We start from the raw sequence: 15,189 nt of genomic DNA, 5'->3' as shown, positions 1-15,189 counted from the left end.
AGTGGTAACATATTTGATAGCAGATCAAGCCATACCAACATTAAATCTTGATATCCTGCTATTATAATGGAGTTTTATAATGGATTTTGGGTTAATAATTCTTTGTCAAAAAAGCTTCCCTTGCCTTAATCGGGACTAGCCCATGTAAGGGGGTATAGCTCAGTGGTAGAGCATTTGACTGCAGATCAAGAGGTCTCCAGTTCAAATCTGGGTGCCCTCTTCATTACAATGGCATGACTTTAACTTCGAGGACATTTGGACCACAGAATTTAATGGGAACCCAAAAAGTCCGACGAATATACTTCCTTCAACGAAACTACAATGAATTACTTTCAAGTGTGACCATGCAGAAGCAACAACGATCCAAATCCAACACAAAATATAAAATGGAAAGGCATTTGGTGGACTTTCATTACATTTGGTACCGATGTCATAGTTTTACCATTTCCATTTAGTGTGTTTGAATAGAACTCAGTGGTACCATATTTGACCGCAGATCAAGTAATACTGACATGTAAATCTCAATATCACGCTTCTATAATGGAGATTTAGGTTGCTTTTTCTTCATCAAAAAGTGGCTTTCTCTTGCCTTAATCAAGACTAGCCCATGTGAGGGGGTATAGCTCAGTGGTAGAGCATTTGACTGCAGATCAAGAGGTCCCCAGTTCAACTCTGGGTGCCCCCTACAATAGGAAACCTTTACATTTCAGGTCAGGTAATATGTATGAACTACAGGTCCTCACCCAAGTATTCAAGCCCAAACCAAACAAATGTACTCCCTCAAACTGAATCTAGGATTTATGTCATAGCTGACTGCAGTTAACAAGTTAAACCAACACTAAGGAACTTTTCAACCTTCATAAAATATTTTCATAACTTTTGTGATGGTACATCGACTTACAACAGGTTGAATGACACCTCTGTCATGGCCCGAGGGGGTCTGTATCGCCTTCACTGGCACTAAGCAGCTTTGAGGAGCATGGTAGGACCCCGGCTCTCACTTAAGTTTCACTTTCACTTTCGCGAGTCACGACGAGGAGGGAGCAGGCAATGCTGCACCTTTCCGTCGGATTGTGTATGTGTGTTTACTGTGAAATGATCCGCTGGCAACAGAACCTTAGTTTGGACGTCTTCTGTTTCCATGCACCGGGAGATCAGGATGTTTACGGCGCTACGCGCTAGTGCTCATGGGAAATGGAGTATTCCTTCAGGCAAAACACTACCGCTTTGGGCCACTGGCGCTGCCAAACTCAACCAAAACTGAAAGTTCTTTAGTACTGCTTTAATGTTCTGAGGTCAGATCCAAGTTACCATCACTCTTGATGAAATTTTAGACCACATACTAGTTTTAATTCATATGTAGTTGTTAAACTTTACCAGCTTGGTAGAGGGGGTATAGCTCAGTGGTAGAGCATTTGACTGCAGATCAAGAGGTCCCCAGTTCAAATCTGGGTGCCCCCTACAATAGGAAACCTTTAAATTTAAGGTCAGGTAAGATATGTAAACTACAGGTCCTCACCCATCCAAAACTCCAGGCCAGAACCAAACAAATGTGGTCCCTCAAACTACAAGCTACATCTGAACGGCCCACACACTTCCTGGTCGCTATTGCGCAACTCCCAGCAGAGATGGGAAGGAGCTGCATTTAGTTCAGCTCCACAGTGTAAAAAACACGGGCTATAGCAATACAAACTAATTATTGACTATTTTGTTATTGATTTTTGTCGACTACGTCAATTAATCGTTGCACCCCTAAAACGAACGTTCTGAGGTCAGATCTAAGTTACCCTGACTCTCGCTAAAATGTGAGCTAGCGTACTAGTTTTGATACCTACGTAGCTGTTGGATCGTACCAGTACCAGAGGGGGTATAGCTCAGTGGTAGAGCATTTGACTGCAGATCAAGAGGTCCCCAGTTCAACTCTGGGTGCCCCCCTTCATTGGGAAACCTTTAAGTTAAAGGTCTGGTAAAATGTATGAACCACAGGTATTGATCTATCCAAAAACACTATAACTCAGCTTCCAGACTGGACTATTACCTTAAATACTGGGAATTGGATCCCCACAGAACACATGAATGTCAGGTGGAAGAATAGACCATATTGTCACAATTGTCGTAGTTGGATGCAATATGCTAATACTCTTAGGTCAAATCTGATTCACAGGACATTGACTTTTGTGTTACCTAGCTCTGAACCTGGGCTTGCTTTGGTGAGGGGGTATAGCTCAGTAGAGCATTTGACTGCAGATCAAGAGGTCCCCAGTTCAAATCTGGGTGCCCCCTATAATTTAATGTCTGGTGTTGTATTACAGGTCACACATTCAAAGATTTGGACTAGAAACACCCATTCAGAACCAGACCGTTCTGCAAAACTCATATATTTCAGACCAGGTGAAAAAAGACAGTCCCATTGGTAACATTTTCAAAACTCATTGTGAAGTTTGCTTCCTCAATACTTTTACTAGCATTTTACTGAAATTTTCATTTAGACAGACAGTTTCTGTCAGTTCCTCTTTGGAAAGGAGCAGCTTTCATTTGTGTTGTTGCTCTAATCTAGCTCAACTGATAAGAGGGGGTATAGCTCAGTGGTAGAGCATTTGACTGCAGATCAAGAGGTCCCCAATTCAAATCTGGGTGCCCCCTACAATAGGAAACCTTTAAGTTTAAAATCAGGTAAAATGTATAGGGCACAGGTTTGACCTATCCAAAAAAATCCCCCCAAAACCCACAAGTGTACTTGTCCAAAAAAAAACAAAAAACACAAGTGTACTTTCAAACTGGAGTATTACCACCTGCAGCTGCCAACAACTGTTGCTTTCCCATAACAGACAAAACCAGAAGCCTTTCATGGTGGCCTATTTGGTTGGAGACTGGAGTTTCTTTCTATGTTCAGCATTATGACCGTACAGTATATTCACATGTGTTTTATGAAACCAATAGGTTTTGGATAGCTATGGGTGACATTAAAGCTATTGGACCAAGGAGGAAACAGAGGGGGCAGAGGTTTATGGGAACCTAAAATGTCCTACAAATGTGCTTCCTGCAACCAGTAGGTTACTTTCAAGTTTGAGCAAGCAACAAATGTCAGAATCAACAATGAAAAGGCGTTTGTTGTGTCTTCATTACATTTGGTACAGATGTTCATGGATTCAGACCTTTGGACCCCATGGACTCTGTTGTCGTAGTTTTACCATTTCCATTTATTACTTTTAGTGTAACTCGATTTGCTTGAAGGTCAAACAATACTGACATTAAATTGCAATATCCTGCTCCTATAATGGAGATTTTCATTGTTATTGTTCATCAAAAATGTAGCTTTCACAAGCCTTGATCTGGTGTAGTATGTGTGAGGGGGTATAGCTCAGTGGTAGAGAATTTGACTGCAGATCAAGAGGTCCCCAGTTCAAATCTGGGTGCCCCCTGCAATAGGAACCTTTAAATTTAAGGTCAGGTCAGGTAAAATGTGTGAACTAAAAGTCCGAACTCATCCAAAAAATTCAGGCCTAAGCTCAACAAACAGGGCCATTTCCACTGCCGGACAGCTTTACATGTCTTCATAGAAGGAAACGCCTGAAGGATAATCTCGCTGAACTTTTACGGGGACTAAACGAGTGTTTCCATTGTAATAAAAGGGGCACCCAGATTTGAACTGGGGACCTCTTGATCTGCAGTCAAATGCTCTACCACTGAGCTATACCCCCTCACGCATAACACACCAAATCAAAGCATGTAAAAGCTTAATTTCACCCATAGCTCTCCAAAACCTATTGGTTTCATAAAACACACGTGAATATACTGTACGGTCATAATAATGCTGAACATAGAAAGAAACTCCAGTCTCCAACCAAATAGCCCATCGTAAAAGGTTTCTGGTTTTGTCTGTTATGGGAAAGCAACAGCTGTTGGCAGCTGGTTATTGTGTAATCAATTCTGAATGTGCAGGTGGTAATAGTCCAGTTTGAAAGTTTTTGTATTCAAAACGTGTGTTTCAGGTATTTCCAGACCTTAAAGTTAAAGTTTTCCCAATGAAGGGGGCACCCAGATTTGAACTGGGGACCTCTTGATCTGCAGTCAAATGCTCTACCACTGAGCTATACCCCCAGACAAAGACATGACCACTGGCGGCCACTCACTGTCCTGCTGAGTTGCAGTTTGGGAACAAAGCAGCTGTATTTTGTTTCAGAAACAGCAGCAGTGTTTTGCTTTCATAAAGAGCAGGGAGAGAGGGAAGGGCTGTATATTTAACAAGATATCATCACTGGACGTTTTAAGCTGTGATGTTGAAGAGGAGGAGGAGATGATGAGGAAGAGTACAGGAGAATAAATTTAAAAAAGCAGTTAAGGAGGATGATGATGATGGTGATATGAACCTGTACCGCTCAGCCTCCTGTGCTGGAAACTCTCCGTCCTCACACTGTGGTCAGGTGCTGTGGGTAAAATTTGTCCTTTAAATGGCACAAATAAGTCAATACGGATCAAGCTGATGCTGTCCAGTCATGCCGTCATGTGTTCATAACTAATCAAGTCATGCAACAGGTCCATATAAAGTCAAAACAACTCCATCTGCTGTTGCCAGGGTAATAAGGAAAAAACGTCTGCTGCTATTCTTCCTGTTTTTTCCCCGCGGCCAGAAGGTCCAGCACAAACACATGACCTGGACAAGGGGGGAAACCATGCACACACACACGCACAGACATAGACAACATACCAGCGCTATGTCATGTCACATATCTCCAGCTATTCTAAGTTACAGGACGTGCTTGATGGGATCCATCACTGAGGTGAATTACGTCCAGTGCAACTGTGGAACAAGTGTATGAAAACACACAAATCTATGTTTTTATGTGAAATATCAGAAAATATATATATATTTGTGCCTGTATTATGTAATGTTTTAGTACACATTAACTGAATTTGGCATTTAAATTGTGTGTGTGTGTTTTTTTTTTTAAACAAAAAAACCCAAAATGAAATGCATGAGTCTGACATGAATTCAATGTGATTAGTTCTTTTTGGTTTCGTCACTGAAATTAATAAAAATTAATGGACACTTGATGGATAAATTATGTACATTATGCGTCTTGTAGTTAATTTGCTAAGTCATGCAAAGCTGACTGAGGCTCAGAGGTGTGACTGAGCGTGAACCTGTGTTGACTGTCTGGATGGGTTGGCGGGGGAGTGGGGCGGGGGGTGGGGGGGTTGTGTATCGGTGAGGCAGCGTGTTCACTCACTCAGCTCTTCCTGTATAAATAAAAGGTGGTCGTCACTGTTCCACACTCCTGAACCTGGTGACAGCCATGTTCCACAGCTGCTCCACGCTCGCTGCCTCATTGTGCTGTTTGTATATTTAGCTGCTCTGTTCCACTTCCTCTTCTGTTTACGTTGGGAAAACACACAACAATACAACCATGATTCTGCCCTTCCTCCTTCCCTCCCTCCCACCCTCTCTCTCTCTCCGTCCCCCCACCCCTTTTCCTCCCTCACGCCTTCCCGCTTGACTCAGTGCACCCTCATTTGCTTTCCATCTCATCAAAGCTTTCTTTGAGAAAGAAACTGTGAGGTGATTCACAGAGCCACAACAATGCCAATGGGCGGCCATGTTTTTCCGGCTCACATATTTAATTTGATGAACACCAGCTCAAATACAATATGGACGCCCAAAAATGGAATATGAGCCTGTGAAATCTAAATCAAGAGCTGGGAGGGAAACCACCACATATAATTCATACTCAAAGCTTGGCAATGTTTCTTTCTTGTACTTAACTATTATTGGGTCTAGTCTGATTATTCTATTGTGTTGCTCAGGGTACAGAACAACTTATTTATCCAATGATCAAACTAATGAAGTCTTTATGCTGAAATGCTTTGCAGTTACTTTTTAACATCTCACATAACTATGCTGTTACAATCAAGGCTTTTAAATTGTTTTAAAGGGGATTGTCTTGGAGGTTTTTTTGTTTGTTTGTTTGTTTTGGGGGGTAGTACATATTGTCCCTATCCGTGGAGCACCTAATATTTTGGTTACATTAACTGTTGCATTTCAAAATGTAATCTGAACTTGCTGATGCACATGTTCAAAAATTCACCACTCTTCTGATCAGTCCATATGGGATTAATCAGATCCCTATGAGCGATATAGCTGAAGTCAAACTTCTTTGATCCATGTTTACCAAGCTTACACTTACATAACGTTGTGGTGGGTTACATTATTAATAGATAAGTAATTATTGATGTCTCACCTCAAAGTAATCAGTCAGAGTCACACTTTGCTGATATGATGATGGTGATGATGATGAAGTTCCACCCTGGCTACAGCTGCAGGATCAAATTGTCTTCACCCGGCTACTCATATCATCATGCAATTACGTTTCCCTCGTGAATTTATTACCCTTTCGCTGTAAAGGCCAGCTGTATCTCAGACACCGGCTGTCCAGTGTTTGTGTCTCCAAACAGTGAAATGGCGGGGGTGTCTGCAGTCTGCAGCTGGTAATCGTCAAAGAATTTCATCAGTGTAGTGTCTTGTCTTTGTCTAAATGCTGTTTCAGATTCACAACAAGAATACAAAAGGTTCAACTGCAGTGTGTACCGAAATCCTTTCTCTGAGCCTTCAAACATCTTATTGGTGGAAATATTACAACATAGAAAACAGTGTGTCTTTTAATGCATCAACAGCACAAAAACTGCCATTGCCAAATACCAAAACTGCCATTGCCAATACCAAAACAAATATAGAGATTATTCACTTTGAAATATAGGTCTCACATTAGCTATTGTTTGATAGCTATAACATTAGCATTTATTTCCATTTACTCACCAATCTAGATAAAACCTCAGTATATATTTTCCTCTATGACAGACATGGGCAAACCTTTCCTCAATCTGTTCCTTTAGTGAAACAGATTGCCCATGCTTGATCTGCCAGGAGATGCCATGATATACTGCAAGATAGCGACCCAGGGAGCACCCAGATTTGAACTGGGGACCTCTTGATCTGCAGTCAAATGCTCTACCACTGAGCTATACCCCCTCTGCAACTGATATGATATAACAGCTATGTAGGTATTAAAACTAGTACGCTTGCTCACATTTTAGCGAGAGTCAGGGTAACTTAGATCTGACCTCAGAACGTTCATTTTAGGGGTGCAATGAGTAATCGATATAGTCGACAAAAATCAAAAACAAAATAGTTGATAATTAGTTTGTATCGCCATTGCCTGTGTTTTTTTACACTGTGGTGCTGAACTAAACGCAGCTCTTTCCAATCTCTGCTGAGAGTTGCGCAGTAGCGACTGGGAAGTGTGTGTGCATGTGGGCCGTTCAGATGTAGCTTGTAGTTTGAGGGTGCACATTTGTTTGGTTCTGGCCTGGAGTTTTGGATGGGTGAGGACCTGTAGTTTATATATCTTACCTGACCTTAAATGTAAAGGTTTCCTATTGTAGGGGGCACCCAGAGTTGAACTGGGGACCTCTTGATCTGCAGTCAAATGCTCTACCACTGAGCTATACCCCCTCTTATCAAATGGTCAGTATTACAGCTGGAACACAAATTATAGCTTGGTGAGCAGCTGACTCTACTGTCTGTAGAGATGAAAATTAGTACTCTATCATCTCAGCAAAACTAAGGAGCATTCAGAGTTGACCTGAGGATGCAAACTTGACAATAGGGCCAACAGGGTACACATGTCCAACTTGGGGTTAAGGTCTGAGATGTGTGATTTCTGCAGGGTTCCAGGTCTTAAATAATCAGAGATTAGATACTATGAGTTTCAAGACTAAACCTTAAACTAGAGGGGGCACCCAGATTTGAACTGGGGACCTCTTGATCTGCAGTCAAATGCTCTACCACTGAGCTATACCCCCTCACAGAAGCAAGCTCAGGTTCAACGCTATCTAACACCAAAATCAGTGCGCTAACTAACATTTTAATAGTTAGTCAGGTTTGATTTGAGGGTATTGACTTTTGACAGTTGTTACAATATGGTCCATAGGTCTCCCACCTAGGTGCAGGTCCCAGCTTTTGATGTAATAGTCCAGTTATGGGGTTTATGAATTGGTCAAGACCTGTGCCCTGTACCTTTTACGTGATTTTAAACTTAAAGTTTTCCTATTGTAGGGGGCACCCAGATTTGAACTGGGGACCTCTTGATCTGCAGTCAAATGCTCTACCACTGAGCTATACCCCCGCACATGAACAACTGGAGGTTAAGACCTATGTAAATTTAAAATTAGTACACTGTCTAACATTTACACTGCGAGTCAATCAGGTTTTACCTGAGAGTACTGACTTGTTACAGTAATAGCAACCAGCTATGCCAAAATGAGGTCTAGGTTTCCCACCTGGGATAAGGTTGAAGATGTTTGACTTCTGTAGGGTACCAGTGGCTAAGGTTTATGTTAACAGTGCAGTCTGGAAGTAGAGTTTGGTTGTTTGTTTGTTTGTCTGTCTTTAGCTATGACATGGATCCTAGATTCAGTTTAAGGGAGAACATTTGGTTTCATCCTGAATTTTTGAATGAGTAAGGACCTGCAGTTCATATATTTTACCTGACCTTAAATGTAAAGGTTTCCCAATGAAGGGGGCACCCAGAGTTGAACTGGGGACCTCTTGATCTGCAGTCAAATGCTCTACCACTGAGCTATTTGAGCTTTTTTTTTTTGATACAGCCAAAGCAACCCCAAAGCAGGATTTTGAGATTTTATGTCTGTAAGGACCTGTAGGTTGATTATAAGGTGGACCTGACATTTGTTGCTTCTACATTGTCCAGTTTGGTTCCCAGAAGTATACGATAATAGCACATTTTAGGTTCCCGCACAGCTTTTTAGTCCAAATGTTCTTGAAGTTAAAGTCATTTAAAGTTTTGCCATTGTAATGAAGGGGGCACCCAGATTTGAACTGGGGACCTCTTGATCTGCAGTCAAATGCTCTACCACTGAGCTATACCCCCTCTACCAAGCAGATGCAGTTTACCAGCTATGTATGAATTAAAATTAGGATGCATGCTATCATTAAGAGTGAGGATACATTAGATCTTGACCTGAGAACGTTAACTTGTTGACTACATCAGCTATGACACAAACCCTACATTCAGTTTGGGGGAGGGTATTTATTGGGTTTGGGCCTGATTTTTTGGATGGGTGAGGTTCATTCATTCATCTTACCTGACCTTAAATGTAAAGATTGCCTAGGGGGCACCCAGATTTGAACTGGGGACCACTTGATCTGCAGTCAAATGCTCTACCACTGAGCTATACCCCCTCACATGAGCTAGTTCCGAATAAGGCAAGGGAAAGCTGCTTTTGACAAAGCATAATTGACCCAAAATCAATTATAAAACTCCATTATACTGTAATATCAGATATCGAGATTTAATGTTAGTATGGCTTGATCTGCTATCGAATATGGTACCACTGAGGGTACTGAAGATCTGAGACTATGAACATCTGTACCAAATATAATGAAAACCCAACAAATGCCTTTCGATTGGTGATTATAAGGTGGATGTACGCACATTAGTAGCACATTTTAGGTTTCCACATAGTTTTAGTCCACATGTCCCTTAATGTCTTTTAAAGTTTTGTCATAGCAATCAAGGGGGCACCCAGAGTTGAACTGGGGACCTCTTGATCTGCAGTCAAATGCTCTACCACTGGGGGCGGAGTTTAGCTCAGTTGGTAGAGCACCCGCCCCATGTGTTGAGGCTATAGTCCTCACTGCAGGCGGCCCCGGTTCGAGTCCCGCGTCGGACGGCCCTATCCTGCATGTCATTCCCCCCATCTCTGCCTCCCATTTCCTGTCACACTCTCAACTGTCCTATCGAATAAAGGCATGAAAAGCCAAAAAAAATATATACTTTAAATGCTCTACCACTGAGCTATACCCCCTCATGGAGCCTAAACTTAATCGAGGCAAGTGAAAGCTACTGGTTTTGATGAAGCAAAAGCAACCCCAAATCTCCATTATAGAAGCAGGATTTTGAGATTTAATGTCTGTAAGGACACATATCATTTTGTTGTGGAATAACTGTGTTAAATCTTTTCATAATGACTGTGTCAAAGAATGTTTATGTTTATATAGAAAATATCTGAGTGTTTTTTCTTTTCTTTTCTCTTGTCACTGCGGCTGCTGTGCCAGCCTGATTAGTAGAAAGTTTGTGGGGTCCAAAGCGTCTGAGGCCATGAACATCCGTACGAAATATAATGAAAATCCACCAAATGCCTTTCCATTGTTGATCATAAGGTGCATCTGACATTTGTTGCTTCTACATTGTCCAGTTTGGTTCCCAGAATTACACGTTAGTAGAACGTTTTCAGTTCCCATGTAGTTTTTCAGTACAAATGTGCATGAAGTTTTAGTCATTTAAAGTGTTGCCACTGTATTGCAGGGGGCACCCAGATTTGAACTGGGGACCTCTTGATCTGCAGTCAAATGCTCTACCACTGAGCTATACCCCCTACACAAACCAATTGCAGTTTAACAGCTATATGTAGGAATTAAAACTAGTATGCTTTCTAACGTTTTATCAAGAGTGAGGGTTAGCTCTGACCTGAGAACGTTAACTTGTTAACTGCGTCAGCTATGACATACTATGTCCTAGATTCAGTTTGAGGGAGCACATTTGTTGGGTTAAGCCTGAAGTCATGGATGGGTGAAGACCTGTTGTTCCTATATCTTCAATAACCTTAAACATAAAGGTTTCCTATTGAAGGGGGCACCCAGATTTGAACTGGGGACCTCTTGATCTGCAGTCAAATGCTCTACCACTGAGCTATACCCCCTAACAGGGACCAGTCCCAATTAAGGCAACAGAAAGCTTCTTTTGACAAAGAATTTAACCCAAATCCATTATAAAACTCCACTATAATAGCAGGATAATAACATTTAATGTTGGTATGGCTTGATCTGCAGTCAAATATGGTACCACTGAGTTCCACTCAAACAAAATGGTAAAACTTTGAGGAGAGAGTTGGTAGGGTCCAAGGGTCTGAGGCCATGGACATCTGTACCAAATATAAGAAAGCCCCACCCAATGTCTTTCCATTGGTGATTATAAAGTGGACTGTCATTTGTTGCTTCTGCATAATAAGTTGGATTCCCAGAAGTACATATGTTAGTAGAACATTTTAGGTTCCTGTGAAGCTTTTTAGTCTTAATGTGAAGTCCTTTAAAGTGTTGCCATTGCATTGTAGGGGGCACCCAGATTTGAACTAGGGACCTCTTGATCTGCAGTCAAATGCTCTACCACTGAGCTATACCCCCTATACCAACCAGCTGCAGTTTAACAGCTATATGAATCAAAACTAGTATGCAAGCTATCATTTTATCAAGAGTGAGGGTACATTAGATGACCTGAGAACATTTGGGGGAAGGTATTTGTTGGACTTGGGCCTGAATTTTTGGATGGGTGAAGACCTTTCATTCATTGATCTTACCTGACCTTAAATGTAAAGATTTCCTAGGGGGCACCCAGATTTGAACTGGGGACCTCTTGATCTGCAGTCAAATGCTCTACCACTGAGCTATACCCCCTCTAACAAACTGGTGCAGTTTAAAACAGCTATGTATGAATCAAAACTAGTATGCTGTACCCCGTCACATGGTTAGTCCCAAATAGGGCAAGGGAAAGCTACGTTTGACAAAGCATTATTGACCCCAAATCCATTATAAAACTGCATTATAATAGCAGGATATCGAGATTTAATGTTGGTATGGCTTGATCTGCAGTCAAATATGTTACCACTGAAGGTACTGAAGATCTGAGGCCATGAACATATATACCAAATATAACGAAAACCCACCAAATGCCTTTCCTGTGGTGATTATAAGGTGGATCTGACATTTGTTGCTTCTACATGGTTCACGTTAGTAGGACATTTTAGGTTCCCGTGTAGTTTTTAGTCCACATGTGCTTTAGGGGGCTTTCACACCTACCTCGTTTGGTCCGGACTTTCGGACTTTCCAGATAGTTCGGATCAAATTGACAGGTGTGAAAGCTCCCCCGGACCACGGTCCGGACTAAAGACCGAGTCTTTGGTCCAGCCTCAGGAGGTAGTCTCGGTCCGGACTATCCTGGACCAAGGTCCGCTGCTGCGTAGTGTGAAAGCATTTTTTTGGAAGGTTCGAACTATCAGACCAAATACAGGAAATAACGTCAGATTCGCACGTGCCGAAAAAAGTAAATAAACAGAAAAAAAGGAAAGAGGAGCCGCGGCAACCGAGACGGCAACCGGCGGCAACACTTGGGGAGAGGAGGAGATCATATTATATCCAGATTTGGTCAGAGGGATGGGTGTGTCAGTGTAGGCTACGTTTACACGGAATTAAACAGTAGAGTGTTTAATATAAATCCCCAAACGATACATGCATTTTTTTTAAATATAGCCTATTTTTTTTATATATATTGACCCGAATATTTTTTTTTTCCGCCGAAAAGAGTCTGAAAAAAACGGATATTTATCAGCGGGTGACACCAAACAACATCTACCCCAGCAAGTCAGAGCTTTTATTTCTCTCACACACAAGTGACCTGGAGAGATGCAGCCGCATCTGACAGGAGGATCGCGTGTTTGCGCATAGCGTGTGTGTGTTCCCCTCCACTACACAAAACAGCTGATCGCTGATCGCTGCCACTCTGATCAATGAGAGCGCGGCACAACCCTCTTTTTCTCTCTCCTTTCATCAGCTCTAAACTAATTCTTCTGCACCGCGATTACAAACCACAGTGTGCTTTCCAGCAGTAGGCTATATTTTTCTTTTTTTACACATATTTAGGGCCCGAGCGGCGACTGCAAGTCGCCCAGCGAAAGCCCTTTTGAAATCGCGCTGTTTATTATTATTATTATTATTATTATTATTATTATTCTTCTCCGACTTCATGCCCCAATTTCGCCCCTTTCCCCAACGCGAAAATGCTTCTACTTTTGCACGGACGTCCGGCCGGATCCGAAATTCGATATTTTTGGGTGGTCGCACATGGTCGACGCGAAATGCCGAAATAGCGCCCCCTACAAACTTTCAAAATCCCCATAGGGAAGTCGGGTCACTTTGTCCGATGTCAATAAAATTTGGTACACATATGTATTATACCCAGATATGCAAAAAAGCCTCTTGACCTCATGACCTCAACCCAACAGGAAGTCGGCCATTTTGGTTTTGATTTTTCCCGCCTAAAACGAACTCCTCCCACAGCGTTCGCCCGATCAAGTTGAAATTAGGTACACCACATCTCCAGACCTAGCTGAGCTTATCTTGTGCGCCGTGAGTCCGTAGGTCAAAGGGCGTGGCTGCCAGCGCTCAATTAACTTTGGCGTGCTCGCCATGTAATACGATTGGCTCTCACGCCCACATACTTCATCCAATCAACTTCAAACTTGCTGGACATGACGATGGCTCCGCCCTGAACGTCCCAATATATTAACTTCCCACGTAACTCATAGCGCCCCCCGGTGGTAACAGGAAGTGAACTAAAATTCATTAAAAATACATAGTTCACCCGATCAACTTCATTCCACTTCTAAAACATGCAGAACCAGTTGGTGAAGCTACATTATGAAGACTGTGAAGCTACGAGTAATGGCGTCCCTGTGGGGGCGTGGCTACCATCAATTCCTCGCCATGAAAATACGTTTGGCTTTTTGATGGCTTTAATGAACTCGTATCATCATGAAAATTGATAGACAGGTCCAGGGTGGAGACCTCTTCCATCTGATAGGGGTGTCGCTCATGTGGCCCCCTAGTGGAAACCGGAAGTGCCATTTTTTGCATCAACATTGTCCGATTTCCACGAAACTTCACATACGTGATGAGGGACTGACCCTGAACACACCTGCACGCATCCCATTACTGCCCCCTAGTGGACAAACTTTTAACTGCTCATAACTCCCTCATGCTTTGTCCGATTTCCACGAAACTTCACATGTGTGATGAGGGACTGACCCTGAACACACCTGCACGCATACCATTACTGCCCCCTAGTGGACAAACTTTTAACTGCTCATAACTCCCTCATGCTTTGTCCGATTTCCACGAAACTTCACATGTGTGATGAGGGACTGACCCTGAACACACCTGCATGCATACCATTACTGCCCCCTAGTGGACAAACTTTTAACTGCTCATAACTCCCTCATGATTTGTCCGATTTCCACGAAACTTCACATGTGTGATGAGGGACTGACCCTGAACACACCTGCACGCATCCCATTACTGCCCCCTAGTGGACGAACCTTTAACTGCTCATAACTCCCTCATGCTTTGTCCGATTCACTCCAAACTTCACATGAGTGATGAGGGGCGGCCCCTGAACGCACCAGACCACATGCGGTGACTGCCCCCTGGTGGATGAACGAAACATTGCATTTTTGGCCTCCTTCCTGGTTATTTCTCCCTTTCTGCTCCACGCCACGGCCCCGGCGTGCCTCAGGCCCCGCGGTGGCATGGGCGAGCGAGGGCCCGCCATCGCCGCTTGCGGCTTTAATTTTATTTTATTTTTTTCTGAGCACTTTCTATGCGGTAAAGTCAGACGCACACTCATCCGTCATGACGTCGGTAGATCCTTTAGTCCGCTGTCAAATAGCAGTGTGAAAGCGAACTTTACTGAACTTTATGGAAACAATGTAACAAAAAAAAAAAAAAAGTCCGGACTATTAGGTGTGAAAGCGCCCTTAACGTGTTGCCTTTGTATTGTAGGGACCTTCAGTTCATTCATCTCACCTGACCCTAAATGTAAAGGTTTCCCATTGTAGGGGGCACCCGGATTTGAACCGGGGACCTCTTGATCTGCAGTCAAATGCTCTACCACTGAGCTATACCCCCTCACATAAACAACTGAGCTAGAAAGCAAATCAGAGCTCAAAGACTGAACTAGGTTAAAGATGTATTGAAATGTCAAAATACTGACTCACTTTTTTTTTTCTTTCTTTTTTTTTTCTTTTTTTTTAAGAAAAGCAAACAGTATGTCTGCCTTTATACATTACTGTTTTAACAACTTAGTAGTGTTGAGTCATAAATCACCCTATAGAGATAATCTTTGCTACAACAGCCTGACTAGACACCAACAGAATGAGTTGTAGACGTTGAGCGTTGAGTCTGTGACCCGGGTTTGAACTCTGGTGCGAGAGCAGCGGCTGTTTGCCTCATCCTGCGACAGGCTGCGGCAGAGTGACACAGGAAGTTGGCAGGAGGACGGGAGG

At 42.6% G+C, this 15,189-nt stretch overlaps 19 non-coding genes across 19 annotated transcripts; 6 read left to right on the top strand and 13 right to left on the bottom strand.

Annotated features, from left to right (window-relative positions):
* The first annotated feature begins 148 nt into the window (after nucleotides 1-148).
* Nucleotides 149-220, top strand: trnac-gca (transfer RNA cysteine (anticodon GCA)). The gene has a single exon. It is a non-coding gene; the product is annotated as a tRNA-Cys (tRNA).
* A 393-nt stretch (nucleotides 221-613) lies between these two features.
* trnac-gca (transfer RNA cysteine (anticodon GCA)) lies at nucleotides 614-685 on the top strand. The gene has a single exon. It is a non-coding gene; the product is annotated as a tRNA-Cys (tRNA).
* A 704-nt stretch (nucleotides 686-1,389) lies between these two features.
* Nucleotides 1,390-1,461, top strand: trnac-gca (transfer RNA cysteine (anticodon GCA)). The gene has a single exon. It is a non-coding gene; the product is annotated as a tRNA-Cys (tRNA).
* A 402-nt stretch (nucleotides 1,462-1,863) lies between these two features.
* Nucleotides 1,864-1,935, top strand: trnac-gca (transfer RNA cysteine (anticodon GCA)). Its single transcript has one exon. It is a non-coding gene; the product is annotated as a tRNA-Cys (tRNA).
* Nucleotides 1,936-2,571: 636 nt separating this feature from the next.
* Nucleotides 2,572-2,643, top strand: trnac-gca (transfer RNA cysteine (anticodon GCA)). The gene has a single exon. It is a non-coding gene; the product is annotated as a tRNA-Cys (tRNA).
* A 707-nt stretch (nucleotides 2,644-3,350) lies between these two features.
* On the top strand, nucleotides 3,351-3,422 carry trnac-gca (transfer RNA cysteine (anticodon GCA)). The gene has a single exon. It is a non-coding gene; the product is annotated as a tRNA-Cys (tRNA).
* Nucleotides 3,423-3,629: 207 nt separating this feature from the next.
* Nucleotides 3,630-3,701, bottom strand: trnac-gca (transfer RNA cysteine (anticodon GCA)). Its single transcript has one exon. It is a non-coding gene; the product is annotated as a tRNA-Cys (tRNA).
* Nucleotides 3,702-4,029: 328 nt separating this feature from the next.
* Nucleotides 4,030-4,101, bottom strand: trnac-gca (transfer RNA cysteine (anticodon GCA)). Its single transcript has one exon. It is a non-coding gene; the product is annotated as a tRNA-Cys (tRNA).
* Nucleotides 4,102-6,955: 2,854 nt separating this feature from the next.
* trnac-gca (transfer RNA cysteine (anticodon GCA)) lies at nucleotides 6,956-7,027 on the bottom strand. Its single transcript has one exon. It is a non-coding gene; the product is annotated as a tRNA-Cys (tRNA).
* Nucleotides 7,028-7,438: 411 nt separating this feature from the next.
* Nucleotides 7,439-7,510, bottom strand: trnac-gca (transfer RNA cysteine (anticodon GCA)). Its single transcript has one exon. It is a non-coding gene; the product is annotated as a tRNA-Cys (tRNA).
* Nucleotides 7,511-7,788: 278 nt separating this feature from the next.
* On the bottom strand, nucleotides 7,789-7,860 carry trnac-gca (transfer RNA cysteine (anticodon GCA)). Its single transcript has one exon. It is a non-coding gene; the product is annotated as a tRNA-Cys (tRNA).
* A 251-nt stretch (nucleotides 7,861-8,111) lies between these two features.
* Nucleotides 8,112-8,183, bottom strand: trnac-gca (transfer RNA cysteine (anticodon GCA)). The gene has a single exon. It is a non-coding gene; the product is annotated as a tRNA-Cys (tRNA).
* Nucleotides 8,184-8,873: 690 nt separating this feature from the next.
* Nucleotides 8,874-8,945, bottom strand: trnac-gca (transfer RNA cysteine (anticodon GCA)). Its single transcript has one exon. It is a non-coding gene; the product is annotated as a tRNA-Cys (tRNA).
* Nucleotides 8,946-9,184: 239 nt separating this feature from the next.
* Nucleotides 9,185-9,256, bottom strand: trnac-gca (transfer RNA cysteine (anticodon GCA)). The gene has a single exon. It is a non-coding gene; the product is annotated as a tRNA-Cys (tRNA).
* A 1,124-nt stretch (nucleotides 9,257-10,380) lies between these two features.
* On the bottom strand, nucleotides 10,381-10,452 carry trnac-gca (transfer RNA cysteine (anticodon GCA)). Its single transcript has one exon. It is a non-coding gene; the product is annotated as a tRNA-Cys (tRNA).
* A 252-nt stretch (nucleotides 10,453-10,704) lies between these two features.
* On the bottom strand, nucleotides 10,705-10,776 carry trnac-gca (transfer RNA cysteine (anticodon GCA)). The gene has a single exon. It is a non-coding gene; the product is annotated as a tRNA-Cys (tRNA).
* A 409-nt stretch (nucleotides 10,777-11,185) lies between these two features.
* On the bottom strand, nucleotides 11,186-11,257 carry trnac-gca (transfer RNA cysteine (anticodon GCA)). Its single transcript has one exon. It is a non-coding gene; the product is annotated as a tRNA-Cys (tRNA).
* A 198-nt stretch (nucleotides 11,258-11,455) lies between these two features.
* trnac-gca (transfer RNA cysteine (anticodon GCA)) lies at nucleotides 11,456-11,527 on the bottom strand. The gene has a single exon. It is a non-coding gene; the product is annotated as a tRNA-Cys (tRNA).
* Nucleotides 11,528-14,740: 3,213 nt separating this feature from the next.
* On the bottom strand, nucleotides 14,741-14,812 carry trnac-gca (transfer RNA cysteine (anticodon GCA)). Its single transcript has one exon. It is a non-coding gene; the product is annotated as a tRNA-Cys (tRNA).
* Nucleotides 14,813-15,189: the final 377 nt, after the last annotated feature.

Source organism: Trachurus japonicus, chromosome 1 (assembly GCF_045865225.1).
Source record: "Trachurus japonicus isolate A0001 chromosome 1, Traja_1.0".
NCBI lineage: Eukaryota > Metazoa > Chordata > Actinopteri > Carangiformes > Carangidae > Trachurus > Trachurus japonicus.
This window is presented reverse-complemented; position numbering and strand designations above follow the sequence as displayed.